Genomic DNA, 16,222 nt, shown 5'->3' on the forward strand with positions numbered 1-16,222 from the left:
GTCGGTCTCTACCAGCTTTGTACAGTGAGATTGTGACATATTTGGCCATTCTTCAAGTGAAAATTGTTTTAGTTCTTCCAAGTTTGATGGGGATCCTTGATGGGCTGCAATCTTCAAGTCTCGCCATTAATGTTCAATTGGGCTCAAGTCAGGACTTTGCCTGGGCCACTCAAGAACATTTATTTTTTTCTTATTCAACCACTCCAATGTGGCTTCACCTTCGTGCTTCGGATCATTATCCTGCTGAAATGTGAATCTCCTACCCAGTTTCAGATTCATGGCTAACTCAAGCAGGTTTTCATCAAGGATTCTCCTGTACTTTGCACCATCCATTGTTCCTTCTATCCTGACAAGCTTGCCAGTCCCTGATGATTAAAAGCAACCCCAGAGCATGATGTTGCCACAACCAGGCTGGGCAGTAAGGATGGTGTTCACTGTGTGATGTGAAGTGCTTGTCTTGCGCAAAGATGTACTGCTTTGAATTTAGACCAAAAAGTTCAAATTTTGACTCGTCTGACGATAAAACCTTTCTCCACATGCCTTATCATTAAGATGCTTTTTCACAAACTTCATAAGAGCTTTAAGATGCATCTTTTTCAATCATGGCTTCTTTCTTGTCACCTGCTCATCAAGGCCAGCTTTGTGAAGGGAACGGGATATTGTTAATTGTTGAACACTGACCCCCATCTCAGACAAAGATCCTTGCCGATCGTTCAAAGTCATTGTTGGATTTACAGCGACATCCCAAGCCAGGTTCCTGCTCTCCCGGCTGCTGAGTTTGGATGGGCGACCTGATGTCGGTAGAGTCTGGGTAGTATGATATGTCTTTCACTTCTTCAGGATCGATTTCACCGTCCTCAAATTGATAATGAGTGACTTTGAAATCTTCTTATAACCCTCTCCTGAACAGTGCTTCTCCACCACTTTCTGTCTGATTTCTTTGGAAAGTTCCTTGGTCATCATGTTTGCCCTGTTGGTAGAAAAAGTGAGTTGCACCTTAAAACTCCTGAGGTAAGTTAGGGAGATTCAGTGATCTGAAATATAAATCCTCTAAAAATTTCAAGTCAATCTGATGAAAATTGAGGATTTTAGAACTCTCACCGAAGTTGTTGACCTTTGGCCTGTGTTGACGTTTTGACCTCAAAAACAATAGGCTTCTTCCTTATGACAAACTCGACCATGTGGTGAAGTTTCGTGAAGATCGTTTAAAATTGTGACCTCTCGGCAATAAACAGACAGACAAACAGACAGACAATCCAGAAGGCGGCGATGGGTCGCCACGCCTACGCAGCAACGTGTCCTGTCATTGGTTTGGTAAATAAATGGCCATAACTTGGGAAGCACTTGTCCAATTAATATCGAACCTTGAAAAGGCACATACTCAGGTCCCCAGCAATATACCTGGCAAGTTTCAGTTAGATTGGACCAGTGGTTGTCGAGAAACAGCGGTCACACACAGACAGACACACAGAGATTGCTGGAATTATAGATAGATAAATTATGATTGGTACGTTTCAACATGCCACACTGCGTTCTCGGGTCACAATCTGAAACCAGTCAGTGCAACTGTTTTCTGCACATCCTCAATTGTTGAGCCAATGCTGTCCGAACGCAAAATCACAATTTTTTGGGGAAGCATCTTGGTTTGATGCCTGCTGTTGGGTTAATGGTTAAGGTGGCAGGTTTGGGATCCTCGGGTCCTGAGTTCAAATTCTGCTTGGCTGTTGAATTAATACCAGGTGGGATTGACTCAGCTTGTCATCATTGTGAGGTTGGCAAAATGAGTACAAGCTTGCTGGGATGATTGAGCCATTTGAGTATCCTTTGTCAGAGTGGTGACCTGTCCAGGATTGTGCCCTATAGCCCAGGAGACTGCTTTGGCAGCAATGATGCTCTTTCCAGAGTATGGTCCCAATGGATGGATCTTGCTTTGGTTTTCACATGTGCTAACTGGTTGTAAACGACCTGTAACTTGACTGTCACAAATCATGTCAGTGGAATGAGCTGCTTTATATATTACCAGCAGACAGACCAGCACTTTGTGCAGAAGTAATTTGGAGTTTTGCTATGTGATGATTTGTAATATACTGCTTACCACTGGGTGGTCGAAAAGGATACACATTTACATTGAGAGAATTGGGGTCTTCCACCCTGAACCCCCCACCTTGTTGGTTTGAACATGTTTTCTTCCATCTCCATTTGCCAAGAGGATTCCAACGGTCTGAAATATGATTGGGTAACTACTGGTGGTGCCGATTCTATTGATAGACAGACAGACAGACAATACAACTTTATATACAAGATACACAAGGAAGCCATCCGTATTTATGCAGCATCGCTATAACACAGCAATCTCGAACCTCCGTCGATTTCCGAGTCGGTCTTTGTGGAACTCGTGAACACAGCAACGTGCACAGTTGAGTTTATTACCTCTGCCACCGAAGATGGATGGGGGTTATATTTTCACCCCTGTCTGTCTACTTGTGAACAAGATATCTTAAAAAGTTGCGGACAGATTCAAAAAAAATTTGGGATTTCGCATATTTTGGTGAAGATCTGAATCTGGATCTGGATCAGAATTTTTTTAAGTGATTCTTCACCATTGAGTGATGGGGATAAAATGATATACAACACGATATCTCAAAAAGTTATGGACTAATTCGGACGAAACTGGGTGGATGAGTTGGTTCGGTGACAAGAACACGCCGATGAAATTTTAGTTCAGGTCTGAATCCAGATCCGTGTGCTCTATTGAGTGCCCAAGTTGTTATTGACACCATACAAGCTCAATTGGATGGCACAGCAATCGTATGCCCAATTGATCAGGTGCTCGCTAACATTTGTCTGTTTGCACGAGAAGTGCGCCTTCTATGATTTAACCACTAATGTCATAACGTGGTGTGTATTTTCAATAAGTGTATGAGATACATTTGTTAGATTTTTTTAAATTATATTCTGCTGATGCGTGCCTGGACATCCTTGCATATCCTGACACATTCCAGCTTGCGCTCGAATTCACCTATGAGATGGAGCAATTGAAAGCACTCCCTTTTCTCGACATACTAGTTGAGAAATCAGATTATTATTGACTACCATATGTCACAAGATTACCTTCACTGGGCAGTGTACACGGTGGGACTCATTCAGTCTGACACACATTGTAAGATTGCTCTCATCACCGACCTTGTGGATAGAGCCTTGGCCACCTGCTCACCGTGCGACCTCACTGCGGAAATTGAACACAGCAAAGCCATTCTGCGTGATAATGGCTTCCCTGAGCTGTCAATATTACTCCATGCACACAAAGCGAAAAGCGGGGTTAATCAATTGGTGCAAGTCTCTGTCTGTCTGTCTGTCTGTCTGTCTGTCTGTCTGTCTGTCTATCTGTCTGTCTGTCTGTCTGTCTGGCTTATCAGTTTATGACAAAGGAACAACTTATTTAAATTGCACGTTTTAATTTTGAACACAAATTGGAACACGAATATAAAGATAAGTCTAGTTTCACTGTACTTTATCTCTGAATTTGTCCCAATCGTACATGTGCAGAGAGGAGTGAGATTGTTTTTTTTTCCTGCCTGACAGTCAAACAACATTGAAAAATCATTCCAGAGGAAACTTACTGTTTTTAAGGCCATTATGAAGGATATAAACAACAGCCACAAACAACTCATGAAATGTGTTAGAATGCTGTCATAGACACTGGTACAATGGTGGTAAAACCCCAATTATTTATTGTTTTATTTATTTACCTTTGAACCTTTATTCAAATTTAATCATATATTTGAACACTGTATAATACAAATCACCTTCATCATACTTCCAAGAACCTCAAATTTTGCAGTACCGTACTTCATTTAAAAAAAAAGTAATAATAAAGGTTCAATGATTTCAAAAAAAAAAAATTGTATGCCTTGTCGAGGCTCGTGTGAGAGCTAACACACAACGCACAGCAAGGGGGCATGAGACAAGAGGGGAGGGAGTGGGAGGGACAAAACAGTGGGGAACAGAGACAGGAGATCTGTGGAAGGGAGAGGGATGGGGCGGGGAACATGGGGAATACAAGATGGACATTACAGGGACTTTCAGGAAGAAAAGCAGGGACTTTGAAGGAGGTGGGATTGGCGTGGATTAACTGGGGTTGAAAACATTGAAGATTTGGATGGGGGATGATAAGAGGTGGTGGTGAACAGCTGTTTTGAAGGCCAGGAGGAAGAATTGGAATGAATAGAGTGAGAGAATTTATTCCAAAGGCGGGAAAAAAAGAGGATGGAAAGAGTGAAGGTGAGCAGTGATTCGTGATTTTGGTAGTTTTACCAGACGGGGGTTGTTGGCGGACCTTGAGCGCCCTGCGGAAATGTGGTGGGGACAAATCACAGAGAGAGCAGGGGTGGTGGAGGTGAGGCTGGAGAGGAGACGGTAGAAGACAGAAAGACCACCGACCAACCTGCAGTGAGAGAGTGAGAGGCCCAAAGACTCAGCCTCATTGAGAGAGATGCCAATGATCCGAAATGCCTTGGTTTCCATAGCATGAAGCCGAGAAAGGTGGGAGGCAGGAGCACCAGCCCAGAAGGGAGAGCAGTACTCCATCACGCTGCGGACGAAAGCTTTGTAAGTGGTGAGGAGCTCAGTTGGGCCGAGGAAGGACTTTGCACGACGGAGGATTCCCAGTCGGCGCCTGGCTTTGGAGGCGAGGTTTGAAATGTGGCTTTCCCAGGAAAGATAATGCAGATAGTGAGACCCAGAAACGATGTTCGTTCTAAAACGATGTTAGTTTTAAGCAACAAATTTAAGTCACGATTATTCTTTAAGTCAGTGTTAAGTAACGATCCAAATATGTTGAAGGAATTGGAGGTAGGGGAACATTTTGGATCAAGTGACCATAACATTGTGTGTGCAAGGATTCTTTGAAGAGTTAGAGTTCAGGATAGTAGAGTAAGGCTATTAGATTTCAGGAAGGCAAACCTTGAGGGTATGAGGAGAGAATCGGGTGATGTAGATTGGGAGACTGACAACAGGACAATCAGCATCAGAGAAATGGGAAACCTTTAAGGAACAAATGTGTAGAGTGAAGACTAAGTACATTCCAATGAAATGTAAAACGAGAGGCAGAAAGAGACCAGGGTGGTTGAGCAGTGAGATAAGGAATGCTATTAAGGAGAAGCAGAAGGCATTCATGAGGAATGAGCAAATACAACACATCACTTCACTGATGGGAATATTAAGGGTAAGAGAGAAAGAGGGAGGGAGAGAGGAGGGAGGAAGGGGAAGAGAGAGAGGAGGGAGGGAGAGGGAGAGGAGGGAGGGAGAGGGAGAGGAGGGAGGGGCAGAGAGAATGGAGGGAGGGGCAGAGGGGAGGGAGGGGGAGAGGAGGGAAGGAAGGGAGAGAGAGAGGACGGATAGAGAGGAGTGAGGAGGGGTGAGGAAGGGGGAGCTTGGAATGAGGGAAGAGCGAGGAGGGGGGAGTGGAGAGTGCGACCCCTCAAACATCACCATACACTCCAGGAGAGGGTGAGAGCGATGAGGCTAGGGATGAGAGGAGAGGGGAAGTGCGGAGGGGAGGGTTTCGGAGGAGGTAAGCATGATGGGGAGGGGTTCTGAAGTTGTGATTAGTAGAGGGACTTGATAGTACAGGCATCTTAGCAGAAATATTTGGTCAACCTCACACAAATTGCAACAAAAGCAAACAACAGATTTTGTTTCCTGAATATGTCCTCAGTGAGAGAAAAAAAAGTCCTAGGGATCCTCCGGGGGGAAGTCCTGAAATCATGAAAATCCAATATGGCCACCACCCGGCTTCGGGGAAAATGAGAATATTGTAGATTGATATTTTAAAATGTAAATATATGTTTTTCTGCATTATATTTGTCTCTAGTTATGGTCAGTATATTGATATACAAGAATAATTATAAAAAAGTGAAATGTATTGAGGGTAAAATAAAAAATTATAGCTTTTTTGTCAAAAAATTCCAATTTGTCCCGAAAAAAAGAATATTAACCTGACACTGATCAACAACAGTATTTTCTTGTACTCCAATTTCGCGGAAACCCCAATCAAAACATTAAAGCTCGATTCCTAAACCCAACCCTATTGCTGGCCACACCCCATTAATTTCCCCATCCACACTCTTTTTAGGTCTTTCCCTTACAAACCCCACTTGAGGTAAACATTCGTTTTTAAACTCTTTTAATGTACAGGTTTTATTGTGTGTAATTTAAAAAAAACAATTAGTGAGTCTGGACATTTGAAGGACATCACCATAACACAGACTAAAAAGAAAACCACAAAGCTTTTCGTTGTTCTCTGTTCAGGTGAAATTCACACAAAGTGAATGAGGTAAAGAAGAAAAACAGTCCAATAGACACCGATCAACAAAGTCAATTCCAATTGGATGTTCTCTACTGATGTGTCATCAACTCCCAACGGTCTCGGTGGGAGGAGCCTGTTCAGTGTTCAGCTCTCCAATTGGAGGTTGCAGAGTTTGACGCAGAGCCCCAAATGGTTTCCAGAATCTTCTTCATCAAAATTTGTGACCATGAGATGAGTTCGTGTTCTTCTTCTTTGCACAAACAATCAAAGCGAGTGGACGAACTCGTTTTTGCTGACAAAACATAGGGTCTCAGGAATAGATAAATATCGCTTCTAGTGTTTGGAGATGTGTTATATTTCATCCTCTACTCAATATCTTGATGCATCCACATGCATATCTTGAAAGCAAAGTCTCTTTTTAATCAAGTCTCTTTTTAATTAATGAGTCATTGTATCTGCATGATGGAGCACAATGAGTGATTAATTTACATTGTAAGATCATTGTAATGTAAGATCATTGTAAGACCTTTTGACCTCAAAAACAATAGGCTTCTTCCTTTTGACAAACTCGACCATGTGGTGAAGTTTCGTGAAGATCGTTTAAAATTGTGACCTCTCGGCAATAAACAGACAGACAAACAGACAGACAAGCCAGAAGGCGGCGATGGGTCGCCGAGCATGGAAACTATAATATATAGAGCAAAATGGATGTCATTTAGCGAATAGGGAATCACCTTAGGAATATGCATATCAAATCTCATCCAGTTCCATCCACTGTAACTACTCGGTATCCATTTGAATGAAAAGTACCGAAAATGGAGTTTGAAATCGGAAATCCCCAAAGTTTGAGGGGGTGCTGTGGGTGAACACAGATCTAAATCGAAAATCCGGCTCGATCGTTTGTGCATAATGTATTCCAGACGATTGGTGTGAATTTTCATGACCATCCGACCATAACCTTTGGAGGAGTAGCATTTGGCGTGAAGGCACCTCCAGCTCTCGCATATTATCGATTTTTGCACTAATTGACCTTTGACTTCTGACCTAAGCGAAATTGGTCAATTTGTCCTGAGGCAAAGTTGTAGTACTCATTGAGTACCATGAACCTGCAAAGTTTCATTGGTATCGATGCACTCACCTGGTCACTAGGGGGCCTTCAATTTTCGTGCAAACCCTAATTGTATGGGGCGCTGCGGGTAAAGTATTCCATATATCACAAAACCGGAATATATTTGATAGAGCATCACCTGTAGATCATTCGTGCCAAATTTCATAACCCTAGGTGGGATAATGGTTTTCGGAATTGATTTCCCGTAAACGGTACCAATTTTGAAGGTTTTTTGGTAGTTGCTTGGGAACCAAAGCGTCCCTAGCAACCATCACAATTTCCAAAGTGCTAGGTCATAAGATGTACCTACCACCCGAGTTTGGTCAAAATCCACCAACGTTTACTACCAATTATGCTGATGACAAACGAACAAACATCCAAACAAACAGACAGAATTACTGACAATAAGGGTCACCTATTTCGGCGACCCAACAGACAGACAGAATAACAAAATCGACTGACCAATATAGTTCAGCCAGTTTCGGTCCATCCATTCAGTGGTCCGTGTTAACAGACTGCTGAACAAGATCTTTGAGAGGGTCCACCTGACGGTCATCTTCTTTTGGCCCTGAACTCTTTTGAGTGTTTACTCCTTTTTATCAACCTATTATGTTCCCTTTTTTATTTCAAAATGATTTGAACAATGTCTGGAATGGGGTCTGATTGGCAACGTCCAATGATTGTAGCTCTATTTCACTTCAGATCCTTTTCCACTCACCTCAACACGCAGGAGATTTACTGGGAGTTGTTTCCACTCCAACCTGGATCCAAGCCCAGTCATATCCCTGTGCTCACACGCAATGCCAAGTTCAAACCTCTCAAACCGGTGAAGTTGATATCCACTCTCCACAGATGGTTTGTGGGGTTGCACTGCTGAATGTAACGCTGACAAAAAAAAATCCTCAGTGAAAGACAGAAAACCGACTAAAAATAGATAATAAATCATTTTTAAACCGATCAACGTTCCCTCATTTGCCCTGAAATAATTATAGTCTCTTCTTCGTCTGTTGAATGATGAGCCCACTTCAAGTGGGGTCGCTGACACGGATCCTGCTCCAGAACTTGGGTCGATTGGGTACCCATTCGTTATCCACAACTTTTCTTTCATGTTGGCTTCCACACAATCACTCCATCTCCTCTTTGGTCTGCCCCACCATCTCTTTCCGGGTGGTATCATTCTCATCTACCATAAAACTATAAATCACTCCAACTCCAACACTGCTTCTCACTTGTGTAGAACATCCATTGTACATATCCTGAATCAGCTTCACATACTTCTCTGGCACAGATATCTCTATCTCTATCTCTATCTCTATCTCTCATTCATTCTCTCTCTCTCTCTCTCTCTCTCTCTCTCTCTATCTCTCATTCATTCTCTCTCTCTCTCTCTCTCTCTCTCTCTCTCTCTCTCTCTCTCTCTCTCTCTCTCTCTCTCTCTCTCTCTCTCTCTCTCTCTCTCTCTCTCTCTCTCTCTCTCTCTCTCTCTCTCTCTCTCTCTCTCTCTCTCTCTCTCTCTCTCTCTCTCTCTCTCTCTCTCTCTCTCTCTCTCTCTCTCTCTCTCTCTCTCTCTCTCTCTCTCTCTCTCTCTCTCTCTCTCTCTCTCTCTCTCTCTCTCTCTCCATATCTGGACGGTTGTTTTGTCTGGACAGTGGATGTCTCCGGATGTGTCTGAGCATTGTTTGTCTCTGACCAGCTTGGCTCTAGAAGCGTCCAGGCAGTGTTTTTCTCCGGATGCTTCTGTGTGGTAATGAATGTTCCATTGCACGTCGGCCTTCCCTTCCTCTCACCTCACACTGTCTTCCTTTCCCCCACCCCTACTCATTCCCCCTCCGTCCTCTCTCCTCTCTCTCCGCTCTCTCTCCTCCACCCCTCTCTCTTTCCCCCTCCTTTTCTCCCTCCCCTCTTTGGTATTCCCATCATCGAAGTGACGGGTGGTATTGTTGCGGAAATGGGCCCTTAGTGGGTTATTAAGTATCGGATTAGCCCAGATCCCCCCTGAAAATGCATGTTTAGCCAGGTTGTTTGGTAATCAGACGTTAAATGTGTGTCGGAAGGCGTACCAGGCAGTCCAGTGTTCATACAGTGGTGGTGTACCGAGAGGCGCCTTCTTTTTCCTTCCCCCCTCTTAACCAGCCCCTACCCAGCGCCCTGACAGAGCCAGTCAACAAGATGTGCCAGCAACCCATTGGCGGAGAGCTGCTGCAAACCTGGACCACGGACCAATCACGCGTCCCCGGAAGTGGTCCAAAAAGCCTGCCCCGATAGGTTAGAAAACGGTTCCTTTCACCGGATCTTGGTCTCTTGTGCCGTCAACCTCACAGGGGCTGGACGCACCGAGGCTGTGTGCGTGGGCTGGGCCGATAGGAGGACGTTGCCGCCATTTTGCCACGTTCTAGGCTCGGGCTGGGCACTCGAATCCGGCGACATCGGCTTGTCACGAGCCGCATTCGTGCCTTCCACACCTTTCCTCTCGTCCATGAGGCACCACCAAGTACTCCGTGTCTTGTGTGCATGTTGTCCAGGCCTAAGGCTTATTTTGTTAGCGCCCTCCTGCGAAACCCGTATCCGTAGCTCCCTAGATAAGGGTGGGTTATGGATGAATTATAACGTTATCGCGAATGCTTTGCTTGTGCCGTGTTCCCCCGATGTTTCCCCATTAAATCTGGCTGATTTCTACGAAATTTACCGCACTGAATTTATCCGTGTCGTGCTGAAGAACAATCGCTCCATTTTGTATTTAAAACCAAACTGGCTACAGATTGCGGCAGTCTTCGCTCGGTCTCTGATCAAACCCAGTCTGTAGCCGGGGTATATCCCCAACGGGCAAGGCACAGTGGTACATTGGTGTTGTGATCTGAGGCGCATGACCCGAGACCTGTGCCGAACTAGCCGGCGATATAACCCGTGAGACGGCAGTGCTGTTAAGCGCCACCGAATCAACAACACTATATAAAACCGGGCGGGAGCGTTTAAAGCCCATGCTATCTACCTGGAAAAGGCCTGCCTGTATGCATGCATGCTTGCACATGCATCGACATTTGCACCCCTCTGGGTCGGCTCACTCCGAATATGATAAGTACATGCTCCACTTTGTGGAGAAGAGGAGAGTGAGGATGCCCCACCACACGTTGCTCTCCTCTCCAGGAGGGAGAGGATGCAAAGAGGGAAGTGGGTGGGAGAGAGATAGAGAGATAGAGAGATAGAGAGATAGAGAGATAGAGAGATAGAGAGATAGAGAGATAGAGAGATAGAGAGATAGAGAGATAGAGAGAGAGAGAGAGAGAGAGAGAGAGAGAGAGAGAGAGAGAGAGAGAGAGAGAGAGAGAGAGAGAGAGAGAGAGAGAGAGAGAGAGAGAGAGAGAGAGAGAGAGAGAGGTGTGGGGGAGGGGGGGAGTTAGCGGAAAATATGTTGAGCTGAATAAAGCACGCACGCACGCACGCGCGCGCGCGCGCGCGCGCGCGCGCGCGCACACACACACACACACACACACACACACACACACACACACACACACACACACACACACACACACACACACACACACACACACACACACGTGCTTGGCCGATATCAGCAATTTTTCAGGATTCGGAATCGGCTGATTTGAGTGAGTGTGATTATCGTCTAATATATGTACTCAATACAACCCAAACACCTTGAGTATCTTTCACCACTTGTTTCAGGGGAGTTTCAATCAACAAATTAAAAAAAAAACAAAGTTGCATTATGGACGTTTCAAGGAGATGTGCATAAACATTATTCTATATAAATAGCTGCCAATCATCATGTGATGGGTAGAAAAAAAATTGGCTCTGTAATTTTGAAAACATGTTAATATGGCAAACGGCTTGGAAATCGGGTGTTGTCGAATTTATTTTGCTTTGAAACTCACAAAGCGAAAGCTCATAAGCTTTGAAAAGCATACCCGTTTCATATAAAATAACCAATTGCTTTAGAAACAGTCGCGAAGACAAAGGAATGTGCAATCGCTTATACACTGCTGAGGTTAAAACTTAAAACCTACTATACACCTGTACCAGTGTACCTCTATTCTAGCCGAACCAAGGTAATGTGCTCCCTGAGCAGTAATTGTTGATGTCATACGTTCCAGGTATACCTGACTCCATTAAAGCGTCAGTTAAATTTGCATTTAACATTTAAAGGTAATGGTTGGTTTCTCGCTAAGCTTGATGAAACACAGGGTGAGTAGTCTCCACTCCTGTGTGGCAAACCCAGGCAGAAATATCATTATTTTCCTGTAGTAATTTTCTGCAGACGACTGTAGTAGGACCTGTTCGCAATAATAGTATTTGAGAGTTGTACTCTCATATACTATAGTTCTAACTGTACAATTTTTGCCTGGTACGTGGCCTATTCCAAGTTCCATATGAAGTTCCGCACAGATAAAGGATACACGGAAAGGAGAACCACAAAGGCTTACCTTTAAATATAATTCTTTAAATGTGGACTTCAAGTGAAAATTAGCGAAATGCAATTCAAAAACATATCAAGCCACAGAGAACACAAAATGTTAGTCTCTGCTTTTCACAGCTCAAAACAACTTGTTTTGATGGACTTTATTTCTTATATGCATCGATGTCTAAGTGACGGGTGGATAATGAAAGCAGATCGCACAAAAAGTTTCAACAAAGCGAGGTCATCAATAATGAAACTGCACAACATTTCCAGCTGGTGAGGTACCACTCGAGGAACCGCATGGCACCGCGGGCCCAAAACAGTTGATCGATGTGAGATGTGTAGGTTATTTTTAAAACAGTTGATCGATGTGAGATGTGTAGGTTATTTTTTTGATATGTGTCTCGGTCGAAGTGAAGAGTGGATAATGAAAGCAGATCACACAAAAAGGTTAAGGGGAAGAGATTCTACAGGTTATCAGATGTGCGGAAATGAAATAAAGCCACGGACACTGGCGTCTCTGGGCGTTTATAAGCAATTTGAAGGTATGAAGATGATGCATTTGATGACATGTGTGAGGAAAGTGAAAAAAACATTGTTGAGCGCTTTATTGTTAAGAAACCATTGCGGCCTGTTCCAAGTCAAGGCATTGTTGAGCAGGCTAAAAAAAATGGCGAATTAAGACCCCAGGGAGGTGACCAAGCATGAGCCTTGACAAAGGATAATTAAATAAGGTCATTAATTATCTTCAAAAGGGGTGTTTAAATGAACCCAAACACCCAATTTTCAGTCATGCACTCCCTTGGAGTTCCCTCAGTACAGCATGCATGCAAAGTTTCACACTGCTCAGTTTCATGGTTTTGTTGTTATGGAGGAGACACACACTGAATGACTGACTGATTGACTAACAGACACACTGACACACACTGACATTTATAATTATAGATAAAATAACAGGACCGGAGTTGGATATTTATAAGTATCGGACTAAGCGGAGGCAAGTTAAGAAAATAACTCGTGAAGCCAAAAGACAGTATGAGAAGGACATGGCTAAGAATAGTAAGCATCATAGCAAGGTATTTTAAAGTAAATTAGGGGTAAAGAACAGGTTAGGACAATTCCATTGAGGAATAGCACTGGGAGAGTGGTTAGCGAGATGGCAGGCTTATTAAATGTATTTTGCTTCAATATTTACACAAGAACAGTCAGGAGAATTGCCGATAGCTGAAAGTATCTATCAAGGAGGTGAGGAAGGGCTTTTACAGATGATCCAGGTTGGAGTGGAGGAAGTAAAGGAACAGCTCGGAAATCTAAGAGTAGATAAGACTCCAGGGTCAGATCATTTGCACCCGAGAGTATGGAGGGAAGTGGCTGAGCAGGTAAGCAAGATGTTAACGGATATTTTCAATAGCTCACTGGAGTTAGGACAGGTATCGGAGGATTGGAGAGTAGCAAATGTAACACCATTATTTAAGAAAGCATCCAGAGAAGAATAGGGGAACTATAGACCTGTTAGTTTGACTTCAGTTGTGGGGAAGGTGTTGGAGAGATTAAGGACCACATGAGGAACCATTTAAATAAATACAAACATTTTAAAGGTGGGTCAGCATGGGTTTATCAAAGGTAGGTTTTGTCGAACAAATCTTTTAGAGGTTTATGAAGCAGTGTCTGATTGTGTGGATGAGGGAATGGCAGAGGACCGAGTATATCTAGACTTTAATACCAGGCATGAGCACATCGGAGGTTGTTAGAAGATAAGGTACCACATCGGAGAATTAAAGTACCACATCGGAAGTTGTTAGCCAAGGTGAGGGTTTGTGTAGTGGCTTGTCAGATAGCTAATTGGATTGCAAACTGGCTTAGTGATAGGAAGCAGAGAGTGGCTGTGAGTGTGAGCATGTCTTGCTGGTAGGATGTCAGTGGTGGGGTACCTCAGGAATCACCACTATGACCATTACTATTCATTATTTACATCAACGATTTGCATAGTGGGGTGAACAGGAGGCTTTCCAAATTTGTAGATGACACAAAGCTTTGAGGTAAGGTGGATAGCATAGGGGGTAGTAATCAGATTCAGGAAAGTATTGATACTTGCATATATTTGACAAAAGACTGGCAGATGGAATTTAACCTGAGCAAGTGTAAGGTGCTGGAGATGGATAAGAATCATGAAAATAGAGATTACATGATGTAAGGGGCAATTTTGGAGTGTGTCACACAGGAGAAGGATCTGTGGGGTGGTAACAGATACGGGAGGTAAGCAGGCAGCACAGTGCCAGGCAGCAATAGGTAAAGCAAATGGGGTCTTTGGTTGTATTTGTCGGGGGGTCAATTATAAATCAAAATAGTTGGTTTTAACACTGCACAGGAATTAGTGAGGGCCACATCTAAAATATTGTGTGCAGTTTTGGTCACCACAGCTCAGGAAGGACATAGATGCCATAGAGAGGGTTCAGCGCAGGGCTTATAGATTGATTCCGGGCCGAGCTAGACTCTGCTATGAGGAGCGGTTGAAGGAGACAGGGCTTTATACACTCGAAAGAAGGCAGTTACGAGGAGATATGGGAGAGATGTTGAAGATAATGAAAGGTATAGATAAAATAAGTGCAGATGAATTATTCAACAGAGTAGACAGTGATAGAACCAGGGGCCATAGCCTGAGAGTAAAGTAAAGGAGAGTTAAGACGGTAGTAAGGCATGGAACTTTCACTTGGTGAGTTATTAATGCATGCAATGGCCTCCCTGGAAAGGTAGTAGCAACTAGAACAATAGATAAGTTTAAATTGGAATTATATCGGTACTTGGAGGATATTGAGCTAGAGAAGTATAGGGATGTTGGCAGGGCGTTTAGGTAGCTTGAATATGGATGGGTGATTGATTGTATGCACATTTGTGGAGTGTTGTCTGTGAGTGTCTCATCAAAGGGTGGTGTGTGGTTGATGTGTGTTTCTAACCCCAGAACTGCCTTCAACGAACCGCTCCCCAAAAAGAAAAACTGCAAAAAAAAAATACAAAATACCACAAAAAACAACACATATTGCATTTTTCTTTTGTTTAAAGATGGTGTGGTGTTGATGTGACACAGGCATGATGAGCTGATTGGCCTCCTGCATCCAATTTCCTTGTGTATCCTTGAGTAATGGAGTAGTGTCTCAGGGTGATGTTCAGGAATGCTTCTGGACTACTTAAACAGCAATAATCTTTCGGATGTTTTTTTAACAATTGTTAAAATCATTATTTTCTTAAAATTGAAGTAACTACATACGGTATCATGTTTTATATACTCTCTAGTTGAGTATGTATCACGCAAAATTGCCAACTGATCGAAGGATGCCATCTTATGACCTGAGAAGTGTTTAGTTTAACTGCACCTGTCCTTGAGAGGTAAAGTTTCTCAAAAATTTGAATAACTGGAAAGTGGTCTCATGCTATACCAAAGGTCACAACACGAGTTGTATTTACGACACACAAAATGCTCCCTCCAATCCAGAAAGATATACTCCCTGTGACAAATGAATCATGTTTTTCGTCAGTTCCAGTGCTGGTGGGATGCCAGGTACGTTAGGCTGGACATCCCAAAGATTGAAGGACTGAATAAAGTAGAATGTTCCCTTGGAGACTCATAACAGTCAAGCTCCAAGTCTTTTGCAGCCAGCATTTTGGTCAGGTCTTTGCACGTATGCAGAAACCTGACCAAAATGCTTGCCCAAAATTACGATTCTATGATTGGACAGCATCTGCTGAGCAATCGAGAGAGCAGAAAACAATTATGCTCATTGGTTTCGGATTGTGGACCGAGCACATAGTGTGGCACATTTACGCATGCTTGAAGTCACATTTATTCACACACAATGTCCCATTCTTTGCAAGCAAAAGGAGTTTGTGCAAACACTTCACCTTTTTGATGCAGCTTCAGCATTGTGGGAAGTCTTGGATTCCCTCAGTGCAACGCAGCTATGACATGCATAGACGTTAGCCAACCAGCATCGGTCACTTGAGCCAATTGGCAACTACCTCTGATTATAAATTGCTTCGATGCTTAATATCTGGAATTCTTGCATTTCTCCTGAAGAGTGCAGAATTAAAAGCTTTTATTATTTCGTATGCAGCCTATGGCTGCAAGTTGCATCATCGCTGGGAGCACAGTTGTGCCACTGATGCAGTGCCCCCTGTTTCAAGTAAAGTGGTACTCATTTTGTCAACATTGAAAGAATGACAGGCTGAGTCAACCCACCTGGTGTTGTGTAATGGCACGACAGGGGCTTGAATTCAAGACCCCTAAGATTTTAAGGCAGCCACCTTTACCATTAGTCAACACCAGGCTTAAAGAAAAGACTTCGGCAATGTCCATTTTCAGCAATATCTACACTTACAAAATTGCTTCACAGAT

General features: G+C 43.4%; 1 long non-coding RNA gene across 1 annotated transcript in view; it reads right to left on the reverse strand.

Annotated features, from left to right (window-relative positions):
* Nucleotides 1–250: 250 nt before the first annotated feature.
* The window catches only part of LOC147020166 (uncharacterized), a 97,604-nt gene continuing 81,632 nt past the window's right edge, over nt 251–16,222 (reverse strand). Inside the window, exon 4 of the long non-coding RNA XR_015061671.1 lies at nt 251–970. This is a non-coding gene — a long non-coding RNA (uncharacterized LOC147020166). The remainder of the gene's footprint in view (nt 971–16,222) is intronic.

This window comes from Eptatretus burgeri, chromosome 9 (assembly GCF_056783735.1).
Source record: "Eptatretus burgeri isolate ZD-2024b chromosome 9, Ebu_testis_v1, whole genome shotgun sequence".
In the NCBI taxonomy this organism is placed as follows: domain Eukaryota; kingdom Metazoa; phylum Chordata; class Myxini; order Myxiniformes; family Myxinidae; genus Eptatretus; species Eptatretus burgeri.